The following is a 14,948-nucleotide window of genomic DNA, read 5'->3' on the forward strand; positions in this document are numbered from 1 at the left end:
ATTTATTCTGTAACAAAACACTAATTATTACTTGTTAATTGAATGAGAAATCTGCAATCGTGGTTATGTTCTGAAAACAGCTTTCTCTTTTGGTCCGCTCACGTTGCTTAACTAGGCTACATCGTATGTAATTTTATTGACTTTCATACTTTTAATGCCCTGCGGAAACCCTGTCTGATCATCAGCCCTACACTAAAATGGAAACATACCTGGAGTTGACTCAGGCCTCTCTGCTGAGGTCTCCTTCACTAGGAACATCAGTTCTGCTGGAAGAGCCACAGGTGTCTTCCCCTTTAGGCCTGGAGAGGCTGGAGCTTCACAAACGTAAAAAGACCAATTATTATATTTATGTAACATTTGATTACATGATCTAGATTACAGTGTTTTTACCATCAGCTGGTGATGCCTTCAATCCAGCACTTGTATCAGGAGTTGGTTTGGATAGTGCAGCAGATGGAACTATAACATACAAAACCATCAGTCATTTCAGAGCATACAATATATGCTAGTAATAGTATAGTGCTGGTGTAAGTAGGAACTAAAACAGCCATATGTTTCCTTCTCCTGCCTGTCATAGATTTAAAATGCTTACATTTACACACTGTGTACCTTGAGACCATCTTACAGTTTTTTTTTCAGTCGCTAACAAGCGTTTGTCTAAACAGTTGTCACATTTTCAAAACTCTAAACACAATTAGCACAGCATCGGTCTTTTATGGCCATACCATTCATACATTTCATGTCGTTTTCACCCAATATGGAGTCAGTGAACACATTTCCACAGTGCTTACATTTTCTTAACAAACAAGCTATACCTACCAACAAAATTATGGATTGTTTTTGTAGTATTTACGAATGTTAACACAACATCCCACAAAAGAAAAAACAATGTTTCAAACCTTAGATACAGTATAAAAACCTGTATCCTGTAAAAAAAAGTATGAATTACAGTTTTTCAATCGCTAACAAGCGCTTACCCATACTTCAGATACTTTTTCTAAACTCTTAAGACAGACTCACATCTACAAAACATAATTAGCCAAAGGGATAATTTTCGTCTCAAAAATACATGCATCTCTCACTGCATCTGCTCCTCTCACTGCATCTCTCACTGCTTTTCTCACTGCATCTCTCACTGCATCTGCTCCTCTCACTGCATCTCTCACTGCTTTTCTCACTGCATCTCTCACTGCATCTGCTCCTCTCACTGCATCTCTCACTGCTTTTCTCACTGCATCTCTCACTGCATCTGCTCCTCTCACTGTATCTCTCACTGCTTTTCTCACTGCATCTCTCACTGCATCTGCTCCTCTCACTGCATCTCTCACTGCATCTGCTCCTCTCACTGCTCCTCTCACTGCATCTGCATCTCTCACTGCATCTGCATCTCTCACTGCATCTGCTCCTCTCACTGCATCTGCATCTCTCACTGCATCTGCTCCTCTCACTGCATCTCTCACTGCATCTGCTCCTCTCACTGCATCTCTCACTGCATATAGCTAGGTATAGCTTGTCTGTTAAGAAAATGTAAGCATTGTGGAAATGTGTTCACTGACTCCATATTGGGTGAAAACGACATGAAATGTGTGAATGGTATGGCCACAAAAGACCGATGCTGTGTTTAGAGTTTTGAAAATGTGACAACTGTTTGGACAAACTCTTGTTAGCGACTGAAAAAAAAAAACTTTAATAATTGAATAACAGTGGTGATAAGTTTCTGGATGTACTATACATTCAATATATGATTACCACATAAGATATGTCTCAACTCACAAACAAATGAATCATGTTCATTCATGTATTTCATTCACTTTCTATTGCATTGAATTATCATCATTTCCTGAAATGTGGCATGTGAAATGATCATGCTTAACATACTAAACATACAGTACTTTATATTTCTTTTATTTGTTTGTTGTTTATGTGATTTACAATATTTGATGTACTATAAACTATAAAGCAAAACAAGTCAAATTGTTTTATTTAGCACCGCAAGTGGAATTAAGTGGAATTTATTTGATTTCAATTCTGTTTCCTGACATTCCAATTCCAAATCAAATTTCATTCCAGGAAGTGAACTGGAATTTACCATTCATTCTCAATTCAATTCATGAATGGCCCCAATCCTGTTTGGAAACATGTGGCCTAACCCTGAAGATCGCAGAGATTGGATACATTAATTCTGTGCTTTTTTTAGTTCGTTTTAGCTATATAAGTAAAACTTAATTAAATCCCACAGACATGCCAAACCAATGTACTACCCTAAACACTACTCACTAGTCTGAGCAGCCGGAGCAATCTGACTCAGTGAACAAGCATGCATTCAAGTGTTAATACCCAATGAAACATGAATGCAGAACAAAAATGCATACTTACCCTCATTGTAGTTGGTATCAATTCATCATGGCACGAATTCATAGTCCTTAGGACAGCTATTTATTCCATATCTAAATCTTAATTGTATGAAACATTATTATAGTGTAGTGTGTCTACACTATAATAACAGAACAATAATAACTATAATAGTGTGTATACTTTAGTGTGTCTGGACAGTGTTGTGTGAGGAAAATAAAGAAATCACAGGACAGGTCAAATACTTTTGGAGGCTGGCTCCATTTATCATCAAAACAAAAATAAATAACAGATTTTACAGTAATAACCTGAACAAAGAAATGGCACAGACCTATAGAATTATTATACATCAAAGGAGGAATGACATAAACGAGTAGTTCACTTTTAAAATGAAAATTCTGGCATCATATACTGCTCCAACGCACAAAGGGAAGTTCCACCGCTCCTGAAATCCCCTCGCTCCGATGCGGGACAGCAGGTCATCGAACTGGGCGCGGGACAGACGGAAGTACCGCTGAAAGCGGCCGTCATGCAGGCGCAGCTCCTGGAGCAAGTGATGAAACTCGCCGAACTGGGTTCGCCTCCGAAGGGTGTGGTGGACCCAAATACGGCGACGATGATCCCTACGCCGCTGTTCTGCTCTCCAGAGCAAATACAGAGCGGTGACTCTCTCGATAAATGACCGATCAACAACAGACATCTTGTAAAAAGATGGCCGCCAACGGGGTTTGAAACGTTCGCCTCTGACGCGCGTAAATTTCGCTTCAAACTTTTGTTTTTATGCGCGTCGATTTCGCTCTTGATGCGCGAATGAACACAAAGTGGTCATGCGTATAACTAGATGCGGCAGGCACGAATTTAGACGCATATTCGCGTTTGGTGTGAACGCAGCATTACGCCTGCAAACAGTGTGGAAAGTGTTTCCGCATAAAATTACAACTTACAAACTACATGAAAGTTCACATTGTAAAGAAACCCTTCACCTGCCATCTGTGGGAAAAGTTTCAATCGAAAACAAACCCTTTATGCCCACAGGCGAATTAACACTTTGGAGAACCTTTTTACCAGCCAACAAAGAGTTTCACTAGTAAAAGATACCTTAACATTCACATGAGAGTTCACACTGGAGAGAAGCCTTACACATGCCAACAGTGTGGAAAGAGTTTCACTCATAAAGGAAATCTTAACAGGCACATAAATTCACAATAGAGAGAAGTCTGACAGATCCCCTCAGTGTGGAAAGAGTTTCAACCAAAATTTATAAAACGGACAGTTTTGGTCCTTGATTCTGATTGGTTGAGCCACATCTGATTCTGTCGTAAATTACTCTTCAAACCGACATTCTTTGTTACCTATTTGTTGCTCGGAAAAAACAATGTAGGATCCGGACCAATCAGACACACAGTTCATTAGATTTACCAAATAATCAATTTTTCATTAGATTAACAAATGATCACAGTCCCCCCTTCACCCAATCCACAACACTGGCTACCATGATGTCTACAAATGGTCTTACTATGGCATCCAGGACTCCTCTGCCAGACCATATATACTTTATGACTCAAAAGTATGTGGAGAAAATTTCCCCCAACTAATACTCTAAAAAAAGGCCACATACTGCCATAGGAACGGACGACTTTCATTAATTCTTAGAAAAACCTTTCTATGAACGAACCCACATCCTCGGATCATTGTATATTATTACTGTTCATTTATTTTGTCTTTTGTACTGTGAAATGTTTTTATGCGTGTATTATGATAGATCACTATGGAGTGTAACCACACATATAAGATGTTTGGTCTCATTGAATTTGTATTTTGATGATCTAGAAGATGGTCCAAAGTCTGGACTTGTGTTCTTGTAAGTTCGAACTTGGCAAGTTCGACTCGGGAGTCGGAACTCCCGAGAACAGGAGCACACAAGTCCGGTAATCCTGCAATTGGAACAGCAGCATACTTGATAGCATCATAGCAACATGCCATGCTTACTTAAATTAACTTCATTGTATGTTTTTTTGAATTAAACATGTTACCTTGTACCTAATATATTTAAATAAAATAAAATGTGAAACAACTGTCTCTTTTCGTTTTTTTTAATTTAAATTTTAAAAAGCGGGAAAAAAACGTTGGTAAGTTGTTGGATGTTGTGAGGAAAAATAAAGAAAAGTGAAATAAGTAAATTAATTAATTAACGAATTAATCAATCAAATGGAACATCTTGGGATTGCCATTGCAGTTGGTATACTTTACCAAGATGCTGAAGAGGAGGCTGCTGAACTGAGGAGAAGAATAAGAAGAATACTTCAAAGAAGAGCCAGAATGCAGCGGAGGATGCAGAAAAGACGTGCTTTATTAGCGTGTCTCTCATGCTTTGTACGTTTGTTTTGCCTAATTATTATTTCATATATCTAAATAAAAAGTAATAATGTTTGGATATATTATATTCTTATTAAATAACATCTCTAAGAGGTGCCATATATATATATATATATATATATATATATATATATATATATATATATATATAAGTTAACAATATTGAAATGAATTAATTAGCCTACATTCCTACATGCCTACCTTAACACAAACAGAACAAGTTCTGTGTACAATAATGCTATAGGCCAGTGGTCATTCAACTTTTCATACCAAGTACCCAATAATTATCAACATCAATACAGTAGGGTAGTATGCCTAACTATTCAGTTATAGCTCTGCAGTCTTCAAAATTTAAGTTTTATTCCTAGTAAGAATATTTATTGTCGGCCACTTTTACAGTGTAAATACACTGTTTGAACTTTAACACTGCATATAAAGGTAAGTAACTGAAATAATGATTAAAATGTGTTGTGCTTAAAAGTGAAATACTGTAATGTTAACAAGTTTTACTCAAGTAAAGATCAAGGCTCAAGCCTATATAAATATGAGCTGTTTCAGCGAAAGAAAAATATATCAGTGCCTTTTTTTCACAAGATGCAAACCAGTAAAAAAAATTTTTTCTAATCATGTTTATAAAAAAAGAAAAGAAAAAATAATACATCAATGTTCCAATCGAAATATGAACTAATCCAGTTTTAGCCTAAGCCCTATCTGTGAAACCAGGCCATAGTGTTTCAACATTATTTTATTTTCAATTTAGTGATTCCGCTGCATTCCAATAGCCGGACTACCACTAGTGGTACTTATCCAGACTGATATAGGCTACAACTTTTAGACTCTGGGACACCATTGTGCTAGGTCAGTGGTTCTCAACTCCAGTCCTCGGGGGCCCACTGCTCTGCACATTTTGTATGTCTCCCTCGTTTAACACACCTGATTCAGATCATCAGTTCATTAGGAGAAAGATCCATGAACTAAACCAAAGAACTTATACTGAAGTGAAAGTCAATAGAAGGTTCCATTGCAACAGCGCCGCCCGGTAGCAGCCCTACGCTTCCGCCATTTTGGAGTGAAAGCCACTCGGCAGTCCACTACCTCCATGCTGTCGCTATGGCAAATATCATCTGCTTTGTTTTTTTGTTTTGTTTTTTTAAAGTACTTTAAAGCTAAAATACACAACCTGAATCATGACAACATTTTTAAATATATATATTTTTTTACTCCTTTCCGTTTATTTCTTAAGAATTTTTGTATTATATTAGGCTACTTCTGTTAAATATTAAACCATAACTCGTTTGTTATTAAAAGGATTTTTGTATGTTTTGTACGTACCCTAACCTTTGTTATTAATGCAATTAAAAAATATGACAACACAAAATAACGTATATTATCAAAAACAGACTTTGTCTTGCATTTATTTTTCGCAAAATGTTTGCTCTAGCATTATAAACGCTGAACTAATACAACATATATAATTAAATTAAGGACATGCATCAGAAAATTGGGAATGTTAGACAATAAATATACGACAGGAATATAACAGCTTAACAGTAAACTGTTTTTGCAGTATTATCTTTTATTAATGTCCGTTAAAGCATGACTAAAAACTCCAAAATTATTTAATTATTTAGTTATGCAAGACACAGCAATACATCATGTTCTGTAAGATCATCAATATTTGTAGTGTGATCCATGGGTTTAACACGTACAATATAATGTATACAATATATATTTCAGACCTATAATAGTAAATAACAATAGTAATAGTAAATGCATTAAGTTGCATAAAATAAAAATACAGCAGGCTGTCTCAAATGTAATGGTTGGATTCCACAATTGATAACATAAAACTTATAATAATACAATACAACTTTTACTGTAGTAGTCATAACATTTACTGATGACTTAATTTTGAGAAATTGTCTGTTGCACTTCTGAATTGGCTGAGAAGATTTTGGGTGCGTAAGATATGATGAATTCTGATCCGTAAAATAAATCTAACAGTGTAGAGTGACTTTTTGCACTTTTTAAGGTCACACACTACCTCCCTGCAGACATTGCGTTCTTTTATTTCCACATTGACTTCTATTTCGATGTCATTCTGTCTGCTTCTGTGCTGTTGTCCAGTTGGAATTTTCACTCCAGAATGGCGGCCGCGCTACCGAAGCGACACCTAGTGGCTGTTACCAAAACAGCAACAGAGTTTCGCCTCTTGGTATTCTATACTCTTTAACTAAACTGACTGTGCAAGATTCAGAAACATACTAAATGTGCAGAGCAGTGGGCCTCGAGGACTGGAGTTGAGAATCACTGCTTTGGAGCATCCTCAAGCAAAAGATCTATGAGGATGGGAGGCAGTTCACATCAAAACAGCAGCTCTGGGAGGCTATTCTGGCATCCTGCAAACAAACTCAATCAGAAACTCTCCAAACACTCACAAGTTCAATGGATGCAAGAATTGTGATAGTGATATCAAAGAAGGGGTCCTATGTTAAGATGTAACTTGCCAAGTTAGGATGTTTTTGATTGAAATAGCTTTTGATTTCAGTAAATATGACCACCTAATGCTGCAAATTCAGAAAATGCCAATTTTCAGTTCTTTACAACCTATAAAATGTTTTAACTCTGTTGTGCATAAATAATTTGGAACAGTGCATTTTCAGTTGTTTTATTTTTGAAATAAATACTGTTATCATTAGGAGGTTTGTTCATTAAAATTAAAATCATATCCTAATGGTTGATGACTTAAAAATTATACTGACTGTCATTTGCTTTGACTAATTATGAAAATCAGAGAAATATATCATTTGCATAATAATTTGGAACACGGTGTAGAGAATAAACAGTTACTGGCTGCAGCATTTGCCAAATTCAGCCGTGTCAGTCTTTCTATGCGAAAAGTGCACAAGTTACAAGTTGCCAGGCTACACTGAAATATTCAGGAAATACAACCAACTTGCTTTAATCACTTAACAAGTCAACAAGCACCTGTTGATTCAGAGCAAACTAAACTGGATAATACCACTAACAAGCTTGTGTCTACCTCAGCTTGTACAAAGAAAGTTTCAGTTTTACATTTTATGATATTCTTTATAAAAATCATTTATTTCTGTAGAGCTACATTTTAAGGATCAAATTAATTAAATCAGCTTTGAGAATGAAAACCAACCTGTTTGTTCCTCAGTATCTTAATGTTTGGCTCTGAATGTTTCTTTATTCTTCATGTCTTCACTCTCCTCTTTAATAAACGCCATCTTGATAAGTGTGTGTCCCGTGGGTCTCATCTGCTTCACCAGGATTTTTTCTGTGTTCAGACACTTTGTCCTTTTTAAGATGAGAATAATTAACAGACAGTATTTTTTTTTTTAATTACTGCAAACTAAATCTCTGATTTGAGTTTCAATTAGCTTCCTAGTACAGAAGTCAGTGCACTGGTAATGAAGTCAGTCACAGTGATAATGATTTGATTAATTACAATTGATTATACATACAAATTATACAAATAATATTAACTTATACATCATTAATTAAGTTGACATTAGGTATTTATGATTTATATTTGGCATTAAATTATTTGTACATAATATTTAATACACTACACATCCATGAAAACATTTGTGTCACAGAGAGGGTCAGAGACATGCGGATCCATTTGCAGCATTTATTGAGAATGGTCAAATGGCAAGAGTAAACACCAGAAAACAGGAACAACGTAGGTAATCCGGGAAACAGGTCAATACTCAAGCAATGGTCGCAATGGCAGGCAGCAGGAATCAATAACGGGGTACACAGTCCAGAGTCATACACAGAGAATCCAACACAGAGACTAGATAAAAAGTTTGTTAGCAAACTTTAAGTTGGCTTGAGAAAGCCTAGCCAGTAAGTTTCAAGTAGTTTTAAAAGCTTTTAGTTTAAATAAAGTTTAAAGGTTTTCAGTATGGAATAGTTTTAGTTTGATTGATAAAGTTTGAAGATAGATAGGCTAGATAGATATAAATAGTTTGAAAATAGAAAGATTTATAGATATAAATAGTTAGAAGATATAGTTTGAATGTGAATAGATAGATATGAGGTTACTAGGGTTCCCAGGGTGGTAGCATGATAAGCTAGTTGCTAGCATGATTTTAGTAAGACTAGCAAGTCGCTAGCATGATTTTAGGATGACTAGCAAGTCACTAGCATGATTTACCATGATTAGCAAGTCGCTAGCATGATTTTAACATGACTAGCAAGTCCCTAGCATGATTATAACATGACTAGCAAGTCGTTAGCATGATTTTAGCATTATTTTAACATGACTAGCAAGTCGCTAGCATGATTTTAACATTATTTTAACATGACTAGAAAGTCGCTAGCATGATTCTAGCATGAATAGCAATTCGCTAGCATGATTTTTAGCATGATTGTAGTATGACTAGCAAGTCGCTAGCATTATTTTAGCACGACTAGCAAGTCGCTAGCATGATTTTAGCAAGACTAGCAAGTCGTTAGCATGATTTTAGTATGACTAGCAAGTCGCTAACATGATTTTTAGCAAGTCGCTAGCATGATTTTAGCATTATTTTAGCATGACTAGCAGGTTGCTAGCATGATTTTACCATTATTTTAACATGACTAGCAAGTTGCTAGCATTATTTTAGCATGACTAGCAAATCGCTAGCATGATTTTAGCAAAACTAGCAAGTCGCTAGCATAATTTTAGCAAGACTAGCAAATCGCTAGCATGATTTTAGCAAGATTATCAAGTCGTTAGCATGATTGTAGTATGAATAGCAAGTCGCAAGCATGATTTTTAACATGACTAGCAAGTCGCTAGCATGATTTTAGCACAACTAGCAAGTCGCTAACATGATTTTAACATTACTAGCAAGTCGCTAGCATTATTTTAACATTATTTAGCATGACTAGCAAGTCGCTAGCATGATTTTAGCATGACTAGCAAGTCGCTAGCATAATTTTTACAAAACTAGCAAGTCGTTAGCATGATTGTAGTATGACTAGCAAGTCGTTAGCATGATTTTTTGCACAACTTGCAAGTCGCTAGCATGATTTTAGCACGACTAGCAAGTCGCTAGCATTACTTTAGCATTATTTTAGCAAGACTAGCAAGTTGCTAGCATGATTTTAGCATTATTTACCATTACTAGCAAGTCGCTAGCATGATTTTAGCACGAATAGCAAGTCGCTAGCATGATTTTAGTATGACTAGCAAGTTCCTAGCATGATGTTAGCATTATTTAGCATTACTAGCAAGTCGCTAGCATGATTTTAGCACGACTAGCAAGTCGCTAGCATGATTTTAGCATGACTAGCAAGTTCCTAGCATGATGTTAGCATTATTTAGCATTACTAGCAAGTCGCTAGCATGATTTTAGCATGACTAGCAAGTCCCTAGCATGATTATAACATGACTAGCAAGTCGTTAGCATGATTTATTAGTTGTATTAGTATTAGTATTAGTTGAAGAAACTGCAATGGAAGGTTGGTATTATATTGTATAGACAGGCAGTGCAGTATTAGACACAGTACAGGGGTCCGTTCTTCGTACCTCGCTAACTAAGTTAGCTGGATTTAATTGTTGACGATTTTGCGTGATCTTGGATCGCTCGGTTCTTCGAAGCTCATCCGGGACTTGCTGTCATAGCAACAGGTGCGCAAGCTTAAACCTGCTCTGGAGCAGGTTTATTTCATGTAAACAGGATTTAGGCTGCGCACAACTGTTGATATTATCCAACATTGATCATTCTAATAACAAATCAGCATATTAGAATGATTTCTGAAGGATCATGTGACACTTAAGACTGGAGTAACAGCTGATAAAAATTCAGCTTTTCATCACAAGAATAAATTCTATTTTAAAGTATGTTAAAATAATAATAATAATAAAAACATTATTTTATATTGTAAAAACATTTTGCAATATTACTGTTTTTTCTGTATTTTTAATCAAATAAATGCAGCCTTGATGAGTATAAGAGACTTCTTTAAAGACTATTACAAGTCTTACTGACCCCAAACTTTTGAACGGTAGTGTATAAAAAAATATATATATAAATAAAATAACATATCAAGGAAAAAACAGCATTTTAATTAACACATTAACACATTTAATGTGTTCACAACTTTTTGCCAGCCCTCTCTCCTTGCTTTTCCAGCCTTTGCAGTTTTCCCTTGCGTTTTAAATAAACTCTGAAACTCCTGAAATCCCTCAATCAAGAGTTCTTGCTCTGCTGCAGAAAAATACTGAGCGCGCTCCTTCGTCATGTTCGCCGACCAATCAAAGCGTTGCCCATCAATGTTTCTACTATCGATACGTATCCCCTTTTAAGCCACCCAGTGATCTCAAATAACTTCATCCAGCTATACTAATCATCAACAACAGGTGCGTTCGGAGAACCGGAATAGCGAGCTCATAGTTAGCGCGATGATTTGATCTAGGATGTGTCATTTGATCTTGGATGTAGTAAGCGAGGTACGAAGAACGGACCCCAGGTCTTAAGTTTGGAAACATTACTATTTTTAATGTTTTTGAAAGAAGTTTCTTTTGCTCATCAAGCCTGCATTTATTTGTTAAAAAAAAATACAGAATAAAATTTAACATTGTTATATATTATTACAATTTAAAATGATTGATTTTCAATTTATTATACTTTAAATTATTTCTGTGATTTAAAGCTGAATTTTTAGGATCATTATCACATGATCATTCTAATATCATTCATTATCAAAGTTGGAAACAGTTCTGCTGCTATAAAATCAATACTTTTATTCAGCAATGATGTGTTCAATTGATAAAAAGTGATAGTAAAGATTTATATTATTAGAATTTTTATTTTATTTATTATTTTGAATAAATGCAGTTCTTTTTAACTTTTTATTCATCAAATATATTAGGCAGCAGAACTGTTTCCAACACTCATAATAAATCAGAATATTAGAATGATTTGTAAAGGATCATGTGATAGACTGGATGTCACATGTGACACTGAAGACTGGAGTAATGATGCTGAAAATTCAGCTTTGCATCACAGAAATAACTTTTTAAAGTATATTCAAATAGAAAACTATTATTTTAAATTGTAATAATAGTTCACACTATTATTGTTTTTTCTGTATTTTTGATCAAATATATGCAGGCTTTATGAGCAGAAGAGACTTCTTTCAAAAACATTAAAAATAGTATTGTTTCCAAACTTTTGACCTGTACTGTACAGTGCAGTATGGACAGTAGTATACAGTTAAGATAGTATGGTTTACAATAATATAAATTAAATATATTATATATGAGCAAAATAGATATACAGTATGAACAACATATACAGATATATCTGTATATGTTGTTCATACTGTATATCTATTTTGCTTTTATATATAATATATTTAATTTATATTATTTTTTGTACTAATCTTATATTGTTACTGCAACTACACTGCACATATATGCACATATAAAAAACTACACAAAATTTGTTGGCAAACTTTTACATTGGCTTGAAAAGGCCAAGCCCGAAAGTAAAATGTGATAGTAAATATTAAATAGATATTAAATATGATATTCTACAACGGCTATGGCTACTACTAGTTCGCCAACTGAAACGTTACCCTACTAAAACGACACTAACGAGACGCTTACACACGTTTGAACAACACAGTGTACAAAACAAACATTTTATATAGATATCATATTCTAATTAAATGAATACTTCCAATCACACAAAGAATGTCCTTGACGATGATCAATGCGCTGCTGCTCGTGTCTGATAGCTAAATCATCCGTGTAACAGCTGTTCTAAATAAACTACATCTGATTGGTTAATAATAATCCCGTGTCAATATCTTGCCGCGCTATTGGCTCAACTGATATAGTAGGCAACCGCGTTTGCCTGCAATAAATGGGAGTGGCAACACTTTTCATATCGTTGAGAATAAAACAACCGTCCCAACTTTACAAATCCAGGTTCTCCCTCCATGGGGATCATCCATTTCGAAAAGTAAAGCAGATACGGACCCTCGGCCCACCGTCTATAGCCAAGTACAGTTAAAATCCCCGGATGTGTTCTTGCTCCGCCCCTTTTATTGAGGATGCATCAGGAGGTGACTTGTGTGGACTTGATAAAGCCTATAACCCAGAATTCAGTTCGCGCCAACGGACGTTTCCTAATGGCTGAAAAAACCAGCTAAAACCAGCCTAGGCTGGTTGGCTGGTCTTAGCTGGTTTAAGCTGGAAATGGCTGGTTTTAGCTGGTCTCCCAGCCTGGCCAGGCTGGAAAAATGGCCAAAACCCCTCTAAAACCAGCCTGCCTCCCAGCTATGACCAGCTTAAACCAGGCTGGTTGACCAGCTAAAACCAGCCAACCAGCCTAGGCTGGTTTTAGCTGGTTTTTTCACCAGGGTATACATTTCGAAAAAATGTTGTTGTGTCACGAAATGTAGTTTTAAGAGCTTTTGAGGTGAGAATATAGTTGTTTAAACTTAAAACTGCTGTTAAATTATAAGGTTAGCCCCTATTTAAAAACTTTCCTCAGAGGATTTCAGAGTTAAGAGTCCCAACAATTACCAGGCAGTCAGCGCTCATGTAACTTACCTGTCGAGGGCAGTGCTGCCTCAGCAGTTGCTCCTAAAATATGATGCTGCCTATAGTGTTGCTGTAGTGGTTAAACATAAGCTTAAGGCCCAATCCCAATTCTATTTTCTACCCCTCCGCCTACCCCTCGCCCCTTCCCCTTGTCCCTTGAAACAAAGTGTAAAGGGGAAGGGCTAAAATATTTCCCCTAAGAAATGGGACACCACTACAACACTGTGATACGTCATCATAGGTTGTCGCTAGTTCCTAATGTTACGTCAGAGGACATGCGCAGATGTTTATCACTCATTCCAAGATGTAATGTTGTCATGTTGCAAAAAGTACAGATGTACGGTGTACGCACCGTTCATTCACATGTGTTCTTAAGCAAAACAAACAACGCATTATCACATGCGCGGCAAATTGCTAATCAGTGTAGTGGTGCCTGGAGAAGTATATATGTTTCATTTGTGAATTTCGTTTTGAACTTTATATTTGAACGCATTCGTTTTCTGGATCCTTGGACTAAAATGTTTACAGGGGTTCACTGGTTTAAGAAATTTCTGATCGTAAAAATCAGCTTCTTTCTATTTGTAAGGTGTCGTTTTTATTATTATGTAACGTTACTGATTTAAATTACTCGTGCGGTGAGCGGGCGCATTAGGCGCAATCATTAAAGACATTTCAAAGCAAGCCGGCTCCACGGTCCTGACTGCATCATCACTGCCTTTATTGGGTGTTTTGAGCGAATATTACATTTATTCACATGACTGGATGCGGTGGACTGCCGTGATTTTGGCGAATGCAGGACACTACTGAATAATGCGCATCAGAGGGGATTTAAAAAGTGGAAATTGCCGTGCCACGGGTCTTTCATGTTTCTAACATGCAGTCAAGTGTATATGACATAAAAATATATTTTGTAATATCGTGCAATCAGTGCTATCCGCTAGCAAACTTTAGCGATTTTTTTGCAAACGTTTATTTACAAAACAACACCATAAACACAAACACAAGATTGAAGGTAATATAAATATAATGAAACATTGTCATGAAAATCCTTATTAAAGGCAAAAATTACTTATATTTACGAGTCTGCTTGCTCGAGTGAGCAGCCATGTTGGAAATTTCTCTTAGCCCTTCGTTTGAAGTGAGGTCCTGAAAAATCTTCGTTTGGAGGGCTATCTGGCCCTTCCCCTTACCCCTACCCCTCCAACCAAAAGAGAAATGAGACACCCCTACCCCTTCACGTGAACGCGCCAAACGGAGGGGTAGGGCTAAGTGTAGGGCTAAGGGGTAGAATTGGGATTGAGCCTAAGTTCTATTTTTCTAGTTTGTCAAAGACTTGTTTCATGCAATAAAATGGTAATTAATTATTTAAAAATCATACAATGTGACTGGATTTTTTTTTGTTGATATTCTGTCTCTCACAGTTGAGGTGTACCTACGATGAAAATCACAGATTTCACCATTCTTTGTAAGTGAGAAAACTTGAAAAATCGGCAGTTTATTAAATACTTATTTGCCCCACTGTACTTGTTGAAATTCATGCCAGACTTGTTAGCCCACCTTTTCTTGGCACAAGTGGACAGTTCAGTAAGAAGGAACTTGTACGTACACACAACATAACTCACTTGAGAATTTATATTTAATATTT

This window comes from Garra rufa, chromosome 1 (assembly GCF_049309525.1).
Source record: "Garra rufa chromosome 1, GarRuf1.0, whole genome shotgun sequence".
Classification (NCBI taxonomy): Eukaryota; Metazoa; Chordata; class Actinopteri; order Cypriniformes; family Cyprinidae; genus Garra; species Garra rufa.